Source organism: Apteryx mantelli, chromosome 1, assembly GCF_036417845.1.
Source record: "Apteryx mantelli isolate bAptMan1 chromosome 1, bAptMan1.hap1, whole genome shotgun sequence".
Classification (NCBI taxonomy): domain Eukaryota; kingdom Metazoa; phylum Chordata; class Aves; order Apterygiformes; family Apterygidae; genus Apteryx; species Apteryx mantelli.
In genome coordinates, this window is record NC_089978.1 from 176,098,548 (window position 1) to 176,118,563 (window position 20,016).

General features: G+C 35.9%; 1 long non-coding RNA gene across 2 annotated transcripts in view; it reads left to right on the forward strand.

Moving 5' to 3' along the window:
• The first annotated feature begins 3,154 nt into the window (after window positions 1-3,154).
• Window positions 3,155-20,016, forward strand: part of LOC106488467 (uncharacterized) — a 67,510-nt gene continuing 50,648 nt past the window's right edge. The window contains exons 1-2 of one of the 2 annotated variants that reach the window (XR_001293183.2): window positions 3,155-3,263; window positions 4,801-4,885. This is a non-coding gene — a long non-coding RNA (uncharacterized lncRNA). The remainder of the gene's footprint in view (window positions 3,264-4,800; window positions 4,886-20,016) is intronic. The other variant, XR_001293184.2, reaches the window with a different exon arrangement.

Below are 20,016 nucleotides of genomic sequence, written 5' to 3' on the forward strand. Positions count from 1 at the left end.
CTGAGTTTGTCTTTAATATATTCCTCCAATTACAGTTGCTAAAACTGCCTCTACACGCATAGTCTGTATGAGTTTCTGGTAACAGAAAGCTTACAATTTTCAAAGAATGAACTAACATTAAAAAGATTATAAGGTAAAGGGAAAAATACACACTAAAAATAGACTTCCTGGTGAAAACAGAAGACGACTAATTTTATACTAAATGATAGTTATTATATGCCCCTGCATTTGATTGATCAACAACTATTAGGGCACTGCTCTGATTGCAGTCATGTCGCCGAAGTCTCAGCATGCCCTCAGCAGAATCACTGAGAAAAAATATAGCACTTCTCTTTTTCACTTAATAGAAGGTCCAGCTTTCTCATTCAAATCAAGCTCTCCATGCTAATCAAAATGTCTGTCTCATGCATCTGTGACCTGTGAAATCGATCCAGTCTGGACATGAATTTAAAAGAAAGTTGCACCTGCTTTTACTGCACAAAGGAATTAGCCTGAAAAATATGATAGTCCCAAAGGATAGAGACCTTTATTCACAGGTATTTTAGACACACCTAGGTTATCCGGAATTGTGCAAGGAACATCTGATATAGAAAGGAGATATATATACTAAGGAGAAACATGAGCAGAACTTAACTCTTGAGAGATTTGGTACAGCCCATGTGCTCTTGAGACTGACAAATGGAAAACACTGTGTTGACTCTCAGATGTCTAGAATAAACTCCAGTTAATATAATGGTAAGGACATGTAATCACACAATAACTAAAAAGAGCTGGAAGGGACATTAAGAAGTCATCTGTTTCATACTTCTGCTCAAAGGCAGGATTGACAGTACCTAAACCATCTTTGACAGATGTTAGTCCAACTTGTTCTTAAAAACTTCCAATGACTGAGATTCTAAATTTCCCTAGGGGTTCTTCAGTCCTTTCTGTTACTTTTTTTCCTAATGCCAGCCTGAATCTCCCTTACCAAACCTTAAACTTATTGCCTTTCATTTAGAAAATTTGAGTTGTCTTGCAGTGTTTCTAAGGATTAGCCTCAAAAGCATCTGATGACCACTAAATCTTTACCTATGTTGGATGGTTAAATTTTGTCTTTCACAGTCAATACATATGAAACTACTATGATAAGAAAGTCCTGATCTCGTTATCCTGCTCTTACCTCAACATAATTCCTCTGACTCAACTGAAATTACTCCAGTGATATTGCATCAGTTTTTCTGACAAAAGAAAATGAGGCCTTTTGTATATTTGGAAAATAATTTTATCAGTCCTAATACTCTTGAAGACTGTAGCGAGAGATTAACAGGAAAGGTGAAGTCAGGTCAAAGATGGCCCAGCTTCCATGGTATGAAGTCAGTGCCAAATCTCGACACTACTTCTTTTTTTTTTTTTTTATTAACATATTAGGAGCAGTTTGTGCATCCACCACGGAGGAGACAATATAGGATTTTTCTGGTCTAGCAAAATTCCTTGGAGCCTTTTGAAGAAGACGATGGCTACAATATGCTGCCTTTTGAGTATAAGCTTGAACCCCAAATTACCTCTGTGGGCTCAAGGCCCAAATTTCTTCCTGTTTGTACTGCTTGAAAGACTCAAGTTGAGAGAAAACTAAGGCCTATATACTCTTTTTTCTTGACTTCTGGCAGACCCCTTAAGTGGGCAGGTAGGACTTGAAGCCCTGAGCCAGACTGCTGACCTTTATCCCATCTGCACTCCCAGGACCATTTTGTGGTCGAGATCAGATAGGCAAGTCAGCTGACAAATCTTTCCTAGAAATGCTCAAATTTCATGTGCTGTAAAGGCAGCTAGGTTTTGTCAGTGTTCTCAGCTTGGGTTAGTGACGGGCGAGTGAAGAGTTAACAGGACTGAAGTTTGTCAATTGATATGCAGAAGAACTGATAGCACCAGAGCTGACGTGCGCAAAGCTGCTGAACAGAGGACTTAACAGGACTAAAGTCGTCTACCACCCGATATGCGCAAGGACTGATACGCGCAAGGCTGCGGAATGATTAACGAGACTGGAGAAGTGAAGCCTGCCACCTGCAACCTGCACGCACCCCCGGGGAGGGGAGAAGCAATACGGAGGTGCTGTGGTCTTGCCTCGCCAGCAGGGTCCTCCCGAGCAGACAAACAGACAGTCCTGCGATTGCGAAACTTGCTAAAAGTCAGCGAAAGCAGTGTTTGCCCAGAGCCCCAGCCGTATAAAAAGAGACTTGGCAGCTAGGAGAGTTTGAGCAGGGACGGGAACGTGACCTGATCATCCTCTCCGGCTGGACCGTGAGTATCCCCCCCCTCCCCTTTTCCTGGGACGCTGGGTTAAGGTAACTCCTCGAGGTTGAGAGCCCTCTCACTAGGAGAGTGAACAAGAAAGCTTTCAAGTAGGGATAAGCAGTCCTTCCAATTAATAACGCAGTAATCGACGGTTTCAGGTTATCCTTTCTAAATTAGTAACTGATGGTTTTGTGTCATCCTTCCTAAATTAGTAATCGCATTATTTTAATGGATGTTACTAATCCAAGAACTTGTGTGAGGAAATAAACATCTTTTTTATTATTATTATATTACTGTCTCAGTCGTTGCTATCGAACCTTCATAGCATGACAGCGTGACAGTTAGGCATTATGCATGTGCAGGTACGAGTCTGCAGGTATCCTCCAACTTGTTATTTGTAGAAGGTGAAGCAGTTCACAGGTACTAAACACTCCTCCAAAGGTTGTTCAGGCAAAGGTAGAGACTTTAAAAGACCATAGTCTTCTATACTGTATGCTATATTTTGAAACAGTGGGTTGTGGGAACAGTCTACAGTTCTCCTAACAACTTCTCTCAAATCATTAGCAATAGCCACAGAATCCTAATTGCCCTGAGGGCATGATTCATTTTTCTGTTAAGCATCAGAACAAGGCAAATTTGCCATTTATATTTAAAGTGCTTACTAATCTTATTTACAGAGGGGATTGGGAATATTTCTATACATTTTTTTTTCACTAGAAAACATTACTTTCTTCAAAAAAAAATATAATAATAATAATAATAATAATAATGATGATGAAATATTTACATTTTAATGACATTTTTATCAAATAAGTATCCTAGTAAGTATCCCCTAGATTTAGGGGACTGACATTTAAAGCCGTTCTTCCTGATACAGGAGTCTTCTTGATATCAGAAATATAGTCTAACCTTACCACCTGGCAGTGGAAAATCTTACCTGCAATATGGGGTGACTGAGGCGTATGTTCCAGGTTCAAATTAAGCAACCTAAGGTAAATCTATCTACAATGCTAGTGTCCTTCTCTGTTGCACAAGATCTCTTTCATTTTTTATGATGCTTTCTGAAAGAATCTGACTTCTTTCCACATTGGGATGAAACCACATGCTATAAACATAGGTCCTGTGTGTGTGTAAAACTAATTACCATTTTCTGCCAGTCATATTCACTTAAATAGTGCATTAACACTCTACTTCATCTTGAAATGCTACCCAAATGTAAATTACTTTGGTCCGTTTGGAGGGAAGAAAACACCAAAGAAGTAATAGTTTCTCTTGACTCATTTTATCTTCCAAGTAGGGCTGAGCAGGGAAAGTAAAGAAAGACTTGCTAAATGGTCCAGTGTTTTCTATCTATACATTCTTTACTGTACATCACTTTCTGGGGGATACTTCTCTTCCCTAATATCAATCGTACTAATGATTTAAAATTTCAAATTTTTTGTGAGTCAGCTTTTCATAAGAGACTTTTTTTGCACATCTTCATAAAGCAAAGCAGTGAGGAGTGGCAAAGAGTGCTGCCATCTCATGAGGAGATTAATAGAAAGTAGAAGCAAGGAGATAACTAGACTGGAGAAACAAAAATCTGATTGTAATTGATCACTTCAGAAATCGGTAAAAAAAATGTTTTTCAGAAATCTAAGATTTTCCCCTCTTTTTATTTTCTGGCAAACATGGTGAATGTCTACATGCCTAATGCAGCATAGTGCACACAAATTGGTAAAGAAAGTTTAATTCAGATTTCCCTTTGAGATAACCTGGAGGTGTTTTGTTTCTGTGAAAACAGCTGCCTGCTGATTGCAACAACTCTGAATAATGGATTAAAGGCCTATCAAGTGAAACAGGACTAATGTTCACATCAGGGATGAAAAGATTTGTATTTAAAATGTGTACTTTAAAGGATGCTTTTTTCCTTCTACTTTATAGGCTGAGATGCATGAAAAAAAAGATGGTATTAACAGTTGCAGATTTTCAGAGCTTTCACAGAAGAAATCTCCAGCTAAAATGAAAGCTACTTTCAGTCAGTACCTGCTGTGCAAATAATGTTTAACAGGATTAAGGAATTGAGATTGAAAAGTGTGTAGAAAGCACTTAATCACAGAAATCTGTCTGTGCGCAGATTGTTCTTTCTCATATTTTCAAAGCCTTTTAGCACAGAAAGGAGAACAAAATGTGAAAGTGTCAGACCTTTTCTCCTCAGATTCCTAACTTGAATTCATTTTCTGTATACATCATCCATATAAAGAAATATTTCCCAGGAGGTGCCCAGGATCATTTATATATACCAATATTTTTCAGTATTGACACATTTTTTGATGATTATGAAAATGAAATGAGCTCAGGAAAACACACATCCTGCATAAAGTGCTTAAGGCCCACAGAAACATTAAAATTCAATTTTGTTGATGTTGTTGCCCATAAAGAGACTTTAACAGTGGGCAGTCCCCTTTGCCAATTTGAGCCCACTTTGTAAATAAGAAATCAATTTTGCCTATACAGCTTGTTCTATGACTGTTTTATCCCTTATCACAGAAAGCTGTTTTTCATCACCTGAGAGAATTTCGGTATGATGGATACAGCAGTGCAGACAAAAAATCAAACTTTTTTGTGGAAATACGTGAGTAGCTAGATTTATTAGCAACATAAACTAAACTTCTGAATTGCCACTTGCTATATCTAAAAATATTATGAAACTGGTATCTATTTGTATAGATTCTTATGTGGGATGCACAACCATAGTGTTATAACTACATTGCAAATTAACTCCAAGTAATATTGGTTGAAAAGGGTCTGATGTTTTCAATACAGGTCAAAGTTTCCTTTCATATAATTCATGAGTACACTTATTAATCGATTTCTGAACCTACATAAGGTTAAAATAAACACTTAAAGCTTAATCTAAAACCATTGTTCTTAACAAGAGGTCAGCTTTTCTTAACCAGAAGTTGCTTTGTGTGAAATCACAGTGGAAATCAATTTGCAAAATTCTTAGTTTTTTCTACTGTTGTAGTGCATTTGCACAGCAAGACAACATATCATAAAGTATTATTCACAGACTTGGTCAGAGTACTTGAAGATTTCTTAATGACATATACCCAGTTTGATTTTATCGTAACACATTTATAGCTTTAAACTTGCAATAGAATCCATCTATGCATCCATGCATTTTGAGAATTTTGACGATTTATATTCTTCTATCTTTAGTGAATGATTAAAGACTAGACAAATTTTCATATCATAATATGTAGTCATTAATGAGATCACTTCAGGGTTGTCATGAGCTGTAAAAATAGATCAGAAATAGACAAATTAAATTCAAATTAAATTGCCTGAACCATGCATCCAAGGAAGAAAGTTGCACCGGTCATCTTTTTTTTTTCTTTGCTGATGTGAAATAGCTTTGCATGAACTCTTACCATTTGAGGCTTATAGGAAAATGACTGTTTAAAAGAATATTTACAGAAAATCTTAGTTGCCAGAGTAGTAAGGATGTAGATTTACAATTTCAGTCATGGATTGTATCATATAAACTAAAAAAGTTAGCATTTTAATCTGTTTCTTGTCAGTTTCTGCCCACTAAAGTAACACACAGCCTTACAAACGTTTGGTGCTGCTCAGAGGTGGAAACCTTCAACAGGGATAGGAAAGAAGACCTAAGTAACTACAGGTAGTGCAGTTATAAAAACATTTCAAAACAGTAATTGAAAAGTAAGTTTATGTTGCCAGTGAAAACGATAATTGAAGAACTCTTTGCTCTGTAACAGGTCATTTATTTTTGTAGAGCTGTTGGCTTTTTATAGTGCATTTACATTAAAAAAAAAAAAGTAGTGGAACTGTTTGGATGAAGTCCCTGAGGACTCTTCATTTTTGTGGACAGGTGGCAATTTCAGCATGTGCTCAGCTCTTGACATACTCAATTAAAAATGCTGGATTATGACATACAGTAGAAAACAGACAATTTTGAACTCACACTAACATCTTTAAAGTTAATATCGTTTATAAATAGGTTTACTACATCATTTACAGTACTTCAGACTGACAGTATGTCTCCACTGTAGGCACTATGTCTTAAAAGTTTCTACTTTAAACAAAATACTACTTTAGACTGATGCTATTATAATGGAAATACCTCAGCTTTCATCAAAGAATTTTGTGAAATATATGGACCTCTGCTTTGGAAAACTACAGGAGGTAGTTAAGAGGAAATTATATTTGATACTGAATGATAGGGACTCTTAAATTAGTTTAGCTCATGTTACTAATTAGCATGTTCATTATATTTTTCTGTGAGAGGTCAATGGAAAGAGGTGTCTTCAGTCTTATTTTCAAAATTAATTTTCATGCAAATATGTTAGAATGACATCATGACAAGTAGCTGCCTGTTTTGCCAAAGCAATCATGATGTGGAAGCAAAATTCATACTTCCTGTGACCATATAGAAATTATTACAGGTCACTCAGAACTTTTGGGAGGGAAACATTTTTTAACCTGTCCACTATAGAGTTGATGCTTCTCCCATTGTTAAGTAAGCACCCAAAATCATCAAAGAGAAAACAGTCCTCTCTCTGCTTCAGACATCAGGGACAGCATAAGTCTTAGTGAAGCAGGGAGACAAAATAATTTATAATAGGAAAATAAGAAAATGAGTTCCAGGAAGTTTGCTTTAAAATATATAATTGTTAAAGATAATGTTATTCCTTTAATAGTAGGCTTAAATAGCGTAATATTTCTCATGGTCCAGAATCAAGAGTCCCAAACCTGAAGACTGACTGGTACAGAGTGGAGCCAGTAACACCAGCACAGGACAGTTTGTGAGCTGAAGGCCTACAACTCTAATTTACAGTGCTTTATCATTAACTTCTGTATCTCATTAATATTCAGCAATGGCTTAGTTTCTATAATTGCTTTCTGAAAATTTAAATAAACTTTGGAAGTGTGGCTTTTAGAACTTTATTGGTATAGCCAATTGTGTACTTTTAAGGCTCCTTAATGAGAAAATCTGGATTAAGCCCTGCAGATACATTCTATAGCATTTGCTGAGCAGTTTGGATTTACTGTGCGAGTTAGTAATAGATACATCACAGCACACAGGGGACACTTTAAAGGATCACTATTATTGCTGTTTATTGGTGTGTTTTTTGGAGTTTAATGTACTACACAGTAGAGTAATTGCTTTCAAAAGAACAATAAGTATCATTCCCCAGTGAGGGTGTTTTATGGAAAAATATGTTGTTTAAAATTAACAGGCAGTAATACATTTTTCCTCTAGGTTTACTTAGCTGTTTTAGTTTTATCTCATTTTATATTTTTTATGCTTGAAGAAATCTGTTGTATTAACTTTGCTACTTGAACAGGGCCAAGTCATAAACTCAGGTAGATTTATTACTTCCTTCTCCATTACATTTATCTGGCTTTTGTTATGTGAACAGCACATATACACAAATAGCTCATTACCCTACTTCCAAGAGGCACAAGTACATAAAATGGAACTCTTATCATATAATGAAATAAATATGGGTACAATTTAAAAAGCATTTAAGCATTTCAAAAAGAAACAGTAGTTTAAAATGGAGTGTTTGTATCCAGTGATTGCATAAGCGGCTCAGAAAGAGCTCAAGGAATACCAGTTCCTGATAACCAGTAGTATATAAGGGAAAAAGGTGACTTGCGTCATCTGCTGCTGATTTTGATTTCTCAACCCAAAATACCATGTGCCAGCTGGATCAATAGGGAGCATGGCTAGGGCTGATATCCACAGCAGATCCCCCTTAGCTGCTCTGCCAACACACTGCCCAGGTATGATTAGTGTCTACAATTATTTATTGATTAACATTGCAAAAGTGAAAAAACTAAAATGTCATAAAATAAACAAACATCTCTAACAATACAAAATCTCATCTAATAGCATTATCAACACAATTATTTGCCTTAACTAAATTTACATTACTGACAAGGATGGCGTGTAAATTAGTTTGAAAGCTGGCTAGTACTATGCTGAAATGTCTAACGTTATTGTGACAAGTATTGCCTAATGGAACTTTACACGGTCTTACTTACATAGTGGTCTTCTACCACTATTTACTCTCTGTAAATAAAGCTCCTTATTTCCTTCCTAACTGGCAAAAGTTGCTTCCTACATAAAGACTCAACAAGCTATGAAAGACTTCAAATCTTTAATTTATTGGCAGGCCACATTAAGTTATTCACAGCTTATATTCAGCCTTCAGGCTGTGTATTTGACAACTCTGTTATTAAAGAATAATGCAAATAGTGAAAAAAAATCTTTAAAAAATTGTCTGACTAGCTAGTGGAACAACAGAAAGGAGAGAGCAGCTTGTCAACAAGATTATGAATCATTATATGTGGTCACTTCAAGATTCATTGCTAAATGTGTTTGATATTGAAAATGTGGAATCTCATTCAGAGATTAAAGAATTGCATTTCAAAATATGGAGCATTTGACAATTTCATACATCTTAGAATTGACTATTTTTTTGTCTTAGTAATTGATTCCTTCACTCTTTATTTGAAAAATTGTGTAGTCTGAAATGTATGAGCTTTTAAATGTAGAGATACTATTTTTATTTTTAGTTGTCATTAGCTTTTGTAACTATTTAAGGAAAATCAAAGGGATTCAAATTCAAAAGTTGATAAATGTTAAATTATGGAAGAACAATCTGTCTCTTTGGCAGCAAACAAGCCAGAGAAGCAGCAGGAAAATTAGAAGCAGGAATGACAGAAGAAAGGCAGAGAAAATGGCAGTTAGTAAGATTTTTCTTTTTTTTCTGAAATATGATTAAAACTGATGACTAGTGAAAACCTAAATGGAATTTTAAGATAGTAAATTCCACTTTGGGGAGGAAAGAAAAGGACACCAAAAGAAAATGAAAATAACACAGTAGGAAAAACTGGACCAGTTCTGGCAGCCAGTATCCAGGTTTCAGTATCCTCTATGTTCCCAGCTGGCTGGTGCCATTTGAGAGCACGTTAGGGTCAAAGCAAGAACAAGCTGCTGAAAGCCAAAAATGTTTGAAGAACAAGTAGCAGTGTTTTGAAGCGATGTTATTTGTGAGGAGCATAACTAATGAGACCCATAGAAAAAGATTAACAGATGAGCACACACGAGCTCATAAAGTTATGCTGGGCCTAGGAGAAAAGATGAAGGCATGTGTTCTTTAGTGGTGGCTGTAAGCAGTGTCTTTGGGGTTGGAAGGACTGAGGCTTCCTTCTACTGACTTTGTGCAAGGGAATGATAAAAGTTGGTGAGAGCAAGTAGATGGTACATCTTTTCATCTCCTAACCACTTCATATACCTTTTTATGTCATTCTAACATTAGAGAACAAAAAGCGTGTCCTACAGGTGATTCACCTAATAATATTTTCTATTCAAAATAGTTCACATGAGCTCTATAGCGGAGACAGCTAAAAGAAAATGTAAACCTTTTCCACATCATCAGTTCTAGCTCTTGATGAAACATGCTAGTTTGCTCTGCGAAGGCAAACGTCATTTCAGGTACAGAAGTCAACATCTTTGGAAATTGTCTATAAGCAATTGTAACAGAAGACTTTTCCTTTGACTGACAGATACCTGAAGAGGATGGTGCTCACGATCGCAATTTATAGAAACATACTAATCCTTCATATATCCAAACATCTGCCTCACTAGATAACTATTCTAGCACATATCATGTTGCAGTCTTCCCAGAAAACAGTTTAAGAGTTTATTTGTAATGATAGTTTCTTAGCTTGCTGCAAAAAGTATTAGGCAAACCTAAATCCAAGTGCATAAATATAAAACAACAGTTAAGGATGCATAAAAGAAATATATATATATATATATAGTTAGCATGCTTAACTGAAATTGTAATGTACTTATACAAATTAGTCAGTAAATGCAGAATTTAAATTTTAAGCTCAAACTATGACATTGGTCCCTGCTTGTTTTTTCCAGAGTTTTCCATAAGCAATTTTCATTTTTTACTCCAGATGGTTTTATAAAGAATTTTAAGACACTATAGCAAAAAGGTTAAATATCCATTGTACTGACTGACTGCTTCATTATGTGTTTTTTTGTTTGAGGTTACCAGTTTAGAAGCAGAACTATGAAGCGATGAAGCAGGCTCAGTCTTTCAGTTTTTAATGATTTTTGTGGGCTTCCACATATCCCATTGATTTCTCTCCCCTCTGTGGAAGTGCTTGCAGTGGATAAGTCTTAAGACTCTCTTATATTACATCAATTCACTTTAAAACATTTTTCAGGACCGTCTTAATGAAATCAGGAATTTATGAGTGACTCTTTTCTGTTTAGCTTAAATCATTTCCCCAATTTAGTTAAGTCAAAATAAAATTGTGTAAGCAGAAAAAAAATGTATTCACCTATTTTTCTTTAATATTTAAGTGGGTGTAAAATTTATACTTTAAATTAAATTGATGGCACTTACTAATAAATAAGAGGATAATTATTATTGGAAATCCTTCATTAATATCCATCAACTTATAAAATACTGATACAGGATTATTTCATTTTACTATATGTAGACTGAAAAACAGAGACGAATCTATTACAGAATATATTTACTGACTTTGTCATTGTATGTTCAGTTATTCTAACATGGAAGTATTCACACACACATATATGTCATCTAATGCAAATAAATCCTATTTCTACATAATTAGACCAATGAAGGCATCTTATAAGAAATGGATATCTTGTTTTCTTTAAACACAGAAATCTATATGATTAAGTAGAAATACTTCTCATAATGCTTCTGATGACTATGACTGCTGTCTCATAACAAAGTGAATACTTCACCTTGCTCTATTTGTGCATGTCATCTGGTGCAAAATAATTTATTTGGACGTAAAGTACCAGGATATAAAGCAACATGTCAGAAATATCAAAACATATTCCCTTAGTATGAATAATTCTATAAAATTTTCATAGACAATATACAATCCAAAACATCATCAGATATGTTCATGGTTTGAGCATCTGCCAAAAGCAAGCATTTTAAATTATTCAGGGACACTTCAGATCTGAGGATAATTCAACACCTGCTTTACACTATTAACCATCCCATAATCCTCCACCCTCTTCCCACTCATTTTTAAAAGATTTAAATGTTTGAATTGTGTTTATCTACTCAAAATTTGTAGCTTAGCTACAAATAACTGCTTTTGTAGTCAGAACCTTATGATTTCTTCAAGTAAAAATTCATTTTCTATTACAATGTTAAGACTGGTTCTTTGGAAATACAGCTAAACAAATACTTTTACTGATTCTCTTCTAGTACTTTTCTCCTGTTTCCTAGCTTGCAGTTAAAGTAATCCAAAACCCACTCTAGGCATATAAAATATTCCTGATAGTCATTTGTTTAATGTCAAATGAACACTTCCTTATTTTTTCTTATAATATTATACAAATGTGTAATAATATTTTTTTCTCTGAAATTCCTTTTATTTTTTCTTTTATAGAAGCAACTATATATTTTCTTGCCATTCTCATCCTGCAGTTCCTTAGCTGCACAGTGGGTGAACAGGGAAGGCACAGTGGGTGGACTAACATATTCTTAAATGAGTAATAAGAAAAATGCATTTAAATACAAGTTACTGTGTGTCATATAATAAAGTCATACATTGTACTGTCCAGCAGGAACATGCACATTCTGAATACTGCTGTCTAAAACAGATAAAATGCTACATCCGTCTTTAAATTCTCGTGATAGAAATAGATCTTTATTTCGAGATGACTTAAGAGGCTCAGTAATAACAATCAGTTCTTTTAGTCATTTTTATTAAAGGAAAAATGAGAAAGCATACTGAAAGGACTGCACATGGCAAGAGTTTCCATAGAATAAGGTTCCTTCAAAAAGATTATTTATTTAGTTCGAAACAGAATGAATGAAGGATATAGAATAAAGGTACAATGAAGAGAGCATGAAACAGTGCTACAGTTCAATTCAGTGTGTATTACTAGCACTCAGTTGTTCATAGCTGTATTAAATAAATCCCTTATGGAGTGAATTTTTCATGGGCCATCTTTATCCAGAGGTATTTTTGGTCAATTTCGGCAAAAATGAGTTAACAGCTCTAAGATTTTTTCCTCTGATTGATATCTCTGTACCTGATCCAGTAGCCCACACTGACCCTCAGGCAAATTGCTTAATCTTCCTTTGCAGTTATAAGGAGTAATGCTGAGATTGAGTCCTAATGCTACCTCAAGGGTCTAGGTGTGACAAAGGCTGGTGAGAGTTTTAGGCCTGGTTCTCTGCTTTCAGTCCTATTAGAATTGTTACTTGTTACTGTTTCCAGAGATCAACAGGCTGCTCCAGAATCTCATCAGAAAGGGAGATCATTTTGCCTATCTACAGTATTTTGCAGGTACCTACTCCCTTACACACTTCTTAACTAACACTCTCACTCACTGATGTTAACACCTACATGGGGTGAAAAAATCAGTCTCAAATATAGAAAATGATTGTCAAATCACAGAAACATCCTTTACATTATCCTCAGCAAACAAAACACACTCATACCAAATCAGGCACATGAGTAAGAAGTGCCTGGTCTTACAACTTTCATTTTTTCTCCAAAAAAGTACCTTCAAACAGAAACAGAGAGGTCCCCATAGCATGAATTCCCCACGCAACCCAGAGGGCACTCAGGAACCTTCTGGAGGATTAGGAGCAGATCAAGAACAGGCAAGATCAAGATTATTCATTCTAGCTGTATCATGAGTACATGTAAGTTCAGTGCCTAATATAACTTTTAGTCCTCAAACTTGTGCTTAGGTGCCAAGCTGAAGGTGCCTGAAGATATTTGCAATGATCTAGATGATAGTTTAATCTCTGCTTCTAGATATGGCCAGAACTAGCTGTGTCTTGAGAGAGAGGAGCAGCTAACACCTGTAACTAGTAAGACACTTCGATGCGTTACTCTTCTGCCTCATTCTCCAGTGTGATGGCTGTCATCCAAAACACGCCTGTAGTGATCACAGAGCCTTGTGCAAATGGTCAAAGGTCCAATCCTTTCTCTGTTTAAAGGAATTTGAGCTCCTAACTCCAGATAATACTAATTAATACTGAAAAAGTGAATCAGTGAGGGAGATAGAGTGAAAGCACATCAGTTTTAAAACAAGTTAAGATATAAAAATATGCGTCAAAAATTAGACTTTTTTATTTAAAAGCTGCTGAAACAGGTTTATTTTATTTCATTATTTAGCTCACTCAGAAATAAGGCAATTTTTGAAAATCATTGGAAATTTTCAAGGAATTCTATTATGGTTGTATAAACAGCCAAAGCTTTTTTATCAATGTTTCATTAGCTTAAAAGTAATATATGCTTCCAGAAATAGAAATATACAAAGGAGGGTTAGGTTTCATCTCTCCTAACTTATACCATTGAAACGTGATATGGCTCCACTTCTACTCACGAGATTCCTGTGACAGTCAGCGGAAAGAGAAACTGTCTGCAGTTTACAGACTGTAAACAGAGCCTACATGGCAAGCTAAGCCTAGACATCTAACTTCTAGAAAGACAAAGTAGGAAGTGTGTATCTTGGTACAGAAGACTCAACGAAGATTAAGAAAGTATTTATAATGGTGATAAACTGGAGTAATTAAAACAAAACCGAACAATTTCTGCAAAGTGGAATTATCTTCTAGAACTTCCTGAGAGAGGCTGCCATCATCAAAGCACATACAAGACTTCCTAAAAGGTTTGATTCTTTCTCTGACCCTCGTTTGCATCCCAAATTAGTGAGTCTCCTCCTTCAGAAATAATGATTTCCAGCAGTGATCAGGAAAAATGCATCTATCTGTAATACAATTTACCTAAAAGCATACATTCTGGACAATATTTACATCCTGCACTATGTAATTTGTTTGTTTTTTTTTTTTTAAATCTATTTAGCATAAGAATACTAGATCATAACAAATGCATCTGCACAACAAGCTGTCAAAAAAAAAAAACTTTTCTAAGAATCCAATTTATAATACTAAACAAATACTCAGCCTACATGCTGAGATAGTCATGCATTTTTGTAGGAATAAATTTATGACAGGATTTGGACCAAAGCTTTTTGGATACACAAATCTGTATTTTCAAGTCATTGGGTCTCAACTATATAATGTGCAGAAAATTGCAAAGCAACAGTGAGTGGAATAATGAGTGTTGAAATGTCATCTTTTTTAATTATTAAATCCCACTCATGCTGTGTGTGAATTAAGAGTACTCAACAAAACACTCAGCATGAACAGGTTATAAATGAGGCAAAAAGCTGAAAGAAATTCACTTCCATATTCGTTGAACAAATTATCTATGTTCATCAGAGAAGCCTTTTTAAAAAGCTTTTCTAAAATGACCAGCAAATTATCTTGTGATTATCTTCCTTACAGGTAGAGGGAAGGATCAGGCAAGTGGAAGAAAATCAAGAATGATATCAAAAAGAGGGATCAAGGTTACTGTTTGAAAAATTCAGATAGCTTGGATTTGTGTTTCACCTCTGTGAGCACATGAATAACACTGGAACTATCGGAGCCAGATAATCTGCAGAAAGTTATTCTCCAAGGGCTAGATTAATCTTGTGTGACAGGGTTTGGGCAAATCAGAGAAAGTCCTCTTTTTGAAATTTATCACTTAAAAAAAAAAGCTTTTTTTGCTTTTTTTGCTTTTTTTTTTTGTTCAGAGGCTGGGGCAAGTCAACCTCAGTTAATGAGATGCTAATTTTTTACATTTGGCGTAACATTCAGCTGTAGACCCCAGCTATAACGTGCAAGGAGCGGATTCTATAAGCCCATAAACTGCACTGGGCTTTTAGTCACGGGTGGCTGTAAACTGAGCTAAGTGAGGGACAGGCAAGAGAGTGTTTTGTCCAGAATTTCAGGAAGGGTATGCAGCTCTACCTCATATAGCAATTTGTTGGGATTATCTCAGTTGTCCTTCTGCTCCTTAACTGTGATGCCCAGGCTGCATCTCAGTGATGATCTCTTGCTGAGTGGTGACCAGCTGAATTAAAAGAATGACCTTCATCTGGAAGATGTGCTTTGCTTTTCTTTGTAACTTTGTAGAAGTTGTTCAGCACCACCACTGAACTTCATGGGATGCCAGGGTCAGCAGACACCTACTGTAATGCATCAACCCAGGGAGCTCTAGCAACTAGTAGGAAATAAATGGTCACTGTGCAGAGAGATTGCAATAGGCGAGAAGGTGGCTTTGGGGGATTTCATATGAAAGCCTCTTGCAGATCTTAGCCTGAGAAACTGTTTGATCTAGGCTACAATGGAGACACATCATTCAGGATGAGGACCTTGCCTCCTAAAATGTAGTCCATTTTACAGAAAGAAGAGTAGGTTATTTGGCCTGGGAAAAATTAAATTATGACTGAAAAAAGGGAAATAATTGGGAAGCTACTTAACCAGTTGACTTGAAGGAGATGAAACTGAACACAACTGTAATTGGCCTCATTAGTGCTCAGAATTTGAATGGAAAATTCTTTTACCCTACAAATTTTTGCAGTCTTTTTTCTTTTTTTTTTTTTAACTTAGGGATCTAGGTACTTCTTTAATCATTTAGGTAGCTATTAGATAGCTTTTCCACAAAAATTTCAAGATTCTTCAATCGTCACTAATAGATTCTCATCTAAGGCCCAAGTTCTGCAGTATTTTTGCTAAGCAAACCTCTTGCTGAACTACACACAGTGGAAATTTACCAAAGTAAGAAAAAAATGACTTAAATTGCAACTTTATTAATGTATTCTAGAGGACACAAAACCATTTTAAGGCAGTATTTCAATAATAGTTCTTAAAATTTCTGTTTAAAACTGCTAGTATACCACAAGATCCTATCTGTTGTGTGAATTTCACATTAACTACAGTAGTCACCATGATGAAGGGATGTGGACTCAAAAGCACAAGCAGTGTAGCCAAAAATCACCATATAAAGACAGAATCAAGGCTGAAATGCTCATCTTTTGACTTCCTGTATTTACAAACACTTCCAGTACATACAAACACTTCTAGCATTTAAGGTTATATGTGCAAACTGCAGTACTTCTCCACTCCACTTTCAAGAAAACAGGGAAAAAATCCACAATTTCAAAGAAGGCAACACAGTAAAATTCGGGATTTCTCTGGTCCACCAGGTATTTTTTGAAGCGTGACTAAAATGCCCCATACCCAGAACACAGTTAACATACATTTGACATCATGCCAGGCTTCTAAGTGTTACAGGATTCATAAAACTTTTGCGGTTGCTTTTTATCATTCTTACTTCATTTTAAACAATTGTACCTGAAATGTAACAGGAGTTGTCAGTTTGGAGGATGACATGGAGACATTTAGCTGGGCAACTAAATGAAAGGTAACTCAGACCATGGACATAATCCAGTGGAAATCAATGCCCCCCTCACTCCCCACCCCCTCCAAAAAAAAAGAAAAACAAAATAAAAAATACACAACGAACAAACGAAAAAAATAATTTGCAGTCAAATTGATTCTCTGATCCAGCTAACATACACAGCCACATATTGCTTGTGTGAACACTGGGCCAATGATAAGTAGGGGGTGGAAATGGCCAGGTAGGGAGAATTTTAGACCAAACTATTCAGAGGCAAATTATGGCTTATATTGTATTAAAGAGACCATTTAATCAATGCCTCAGTTTGCATTTTGTATGTCAGTGGCAAGACATGAATTACAGCATTTTTTCAGACCAAACATGAGTAATTTCCAGAACAGAAAAAGAAGGAAAAAAAAAGAGTCAGGGTGAAGAAACTTCTAGCAAAGAAAACTCCAAAATTCTAGTATACCACAAATCCTCTAAGTGAAAATTATGAGCATGAAACCAGAAAGTTATGAACATGAACACCTATAAAGAGCAGCAAAAACAACACTTTCAGAAGTAATTTAAAGTATTGCACAAATGGAAGCAATTGTTATGTGCAGTGACCAGAAAATGAATACTTTCAGTTTTGCCATAATTTAAAGTCAATTCCTGTGTATTGATTACTACTGGTCTGTATTGATTGTCTTTAGTTACTTGAATTTATTTTTATTATTTATTTTGTAATAATGTCTAGAAGTTTCCAATTATATCCTCAGAGAAGTTCACCTCATACTGTAAAGGAGAGAGCAGAAGTCAAACCACCAATTTTAGTTACAGTGAAATAAGAGTCAGAATGGAAAATTAGTCTATTCCACTCTTTCCTTTTAAAAGTCCTTGTATTTTGTAAGGGCCCAATATACTTAAAAATACAACTGCATGCTAGTGGTTGCCACAAACATCCTTCAATCTTTTCTGTACTAAACTGTCATACAAAAAAAAAAAAAAAAAAAAAAACAATAGCAGCTAAATTCAGCTTTAAAAAGTACTTGAGATTAAGGGTTCTTGATCATGACAGGAATGACATGAAACATTGTGCTAACCTTGCTGTGCTTCAAAACTGTTCTGTCTGTATACAAATTGATGCTGGAAACATCTCACAGAAGTGAGATTTCTTCAGCCAAAATGGATAGTACCCTAGATCACGATCTTGTTTTTGTGTATCTTATCAGTATAGAATGACTGGCTGTACTAGAGATACAGGCTAGTTTCAGTATCATTCCTGCATACAGTGACAATACAGCAACCAGAAAAAGTCTGCAGCTTTGCAACTTTGCAGCAATTGAAAACATGAGGCTATAACTGCATTTTAATGAATCTAGTTGTTCACAGCTATTTCTTTATTTACCCTATCAAACTAATGCTAAGTATATAGGGTCTGCTCTTTTCATGGTTTACTGTGAAATGAGTTACTGAACTGATAGGACATCACAATGCCAATTACACCAAAACAAATGAAATACCAAACAATACTTTTATAGCCGCAATATTTTCTCAAGGACACTGCCAAGTCTTTAAATATTCTAAATTCCCCCTCTTTTGCTGTGCTTTCTTTTGCTGATTTCCATCCTTGTACTAGCCACTTCTCAGCTCTGGCTGATTATTTTCACTTAACCTATTTACTTGAATATATAAGCCAAAGTAAGCTAAATGAATGTATTTAGTACACCTAAATGGATAGGTTATTTTGTCTTGGATCTTGGAATTTCTGCCCATTCTCTAAGACAGTTTAACTTATCTCTGTCATTCCTGAGATAGATTTATTCAAAACCTGATCTTAAAATTTTTCCAGTACTCTTGAAAACTTCCAATAATGGCAGTTCTGTAAACCCTGTTTTTCCATATTCCCCTGTTCCCCTAGCCCCTATTGCAGTATTTCATTATCTTTATTGTTTCAAAGATTTTTCCTCATATTCAGCTTAAATCTCCTCTTCTTTATTTAAACCTGTTATTTTCTGTTTGAGCCATAACAGATCATTGCTTTCTTATTGCAGCAGCAGTTGCTGGGAAATAATACTCAACTGATGTGATTTAAACCATATCAGGATTGAAATGGTTTATTGATTTAATATGAACGAAACATAATTATCCAACAATCAGTGAACTATACATTCAGAATCAATAGGAGCAATGCAACAGATAGTGGCACAATTCTAGATGAAATATTTGGAAAATACTTACTAATGTCATCACCCTTCCATAACTGATCCCCCAAAGTTCTCACTCCTACTTCCCCGCATATCTGTGTTTTCATGGTTATGTGTGCACACAGCCTCTCTCATAGGACATTTGGATCACAAGCAAACCCCCCTCTTCCAGGCACAGGGTCCCTACTTACACACATTTCTCATTGGAGATGGGGTGCTCTAACTTTACATGCACCTGCACCACTCCCTACAGTCCAGTAATTCATGCACCAGTAAGAAAGTACCCCATGAAGTCACATATATGCACCTGAGGTGTGGATCCCTACAGGTTGGACCCATAGTTTCAGTCCACTAGTTGGATTTAGGCTACTCATGGCATCCAACAGGAAGGATTCTTGGACAGGGCTAGGCCAAGGCCGTGACGTGAGTTTCTTTTTACACATTTACTTAGCACAGACTGCTTCCTTCTCATCGGTTCCCACCTGAACCCTGGAATAGTCTCCCCCAGGCTCAGCTGGCACAAAGGGATATAGTTCCTTCTTCAGTGACTTTGCCAACGGTTTGCCAGACCTTCACCTTAAGATATTCACAGGGCTTCAGCTAAAACAGGCTAGGCAATAGTCACTTGGCAGCAGGACAACAGTTAAAATAAGGTAAGACTGGGTCAGGCCAGGACAAGACCAGACAAGAGACTCTGCCCTATCAGGTCCGTGCAAAGCCAGTGATCATTGCTGGAAAGGCAAAATCATATTTACTGGGCTACGCACAACCTTATCCATCCTCCACAAGATGGCAAAAGTAGCTTCTAGCATCCCAGAAATTACATCAAACAGTATTTCACTGTACTACTTGTTTTGAAAACATTCTTTTTATCTGAATACTTTCTAAACTTTTTCTTAAACATTCCTCCTTTTTCCCCCGCTTGTCCTTCTGAAGATATTATATTAACTTCTAAAAATATCCCAGATGTGAATTATCCCAACAAGTCTCCGTTAAATATTCTGCTATATACCTCAACATGATCTTTACTTTTACCATTTCTTTTTCCTTTCTTTCTACCGACTGTTTTAATCATATCTAGAGCCTGTGGTCAGTCTACACACAAATAGGTAAAGAAAAAAAGAAAAAAACAGAAGACAGACAAAGGGCAGTTCCTCTTTCTTCCAAGTTTTTTGAACTTTATGTGCTTAGCTGCAGACTGTAACCTGATGAATTTAAGCGC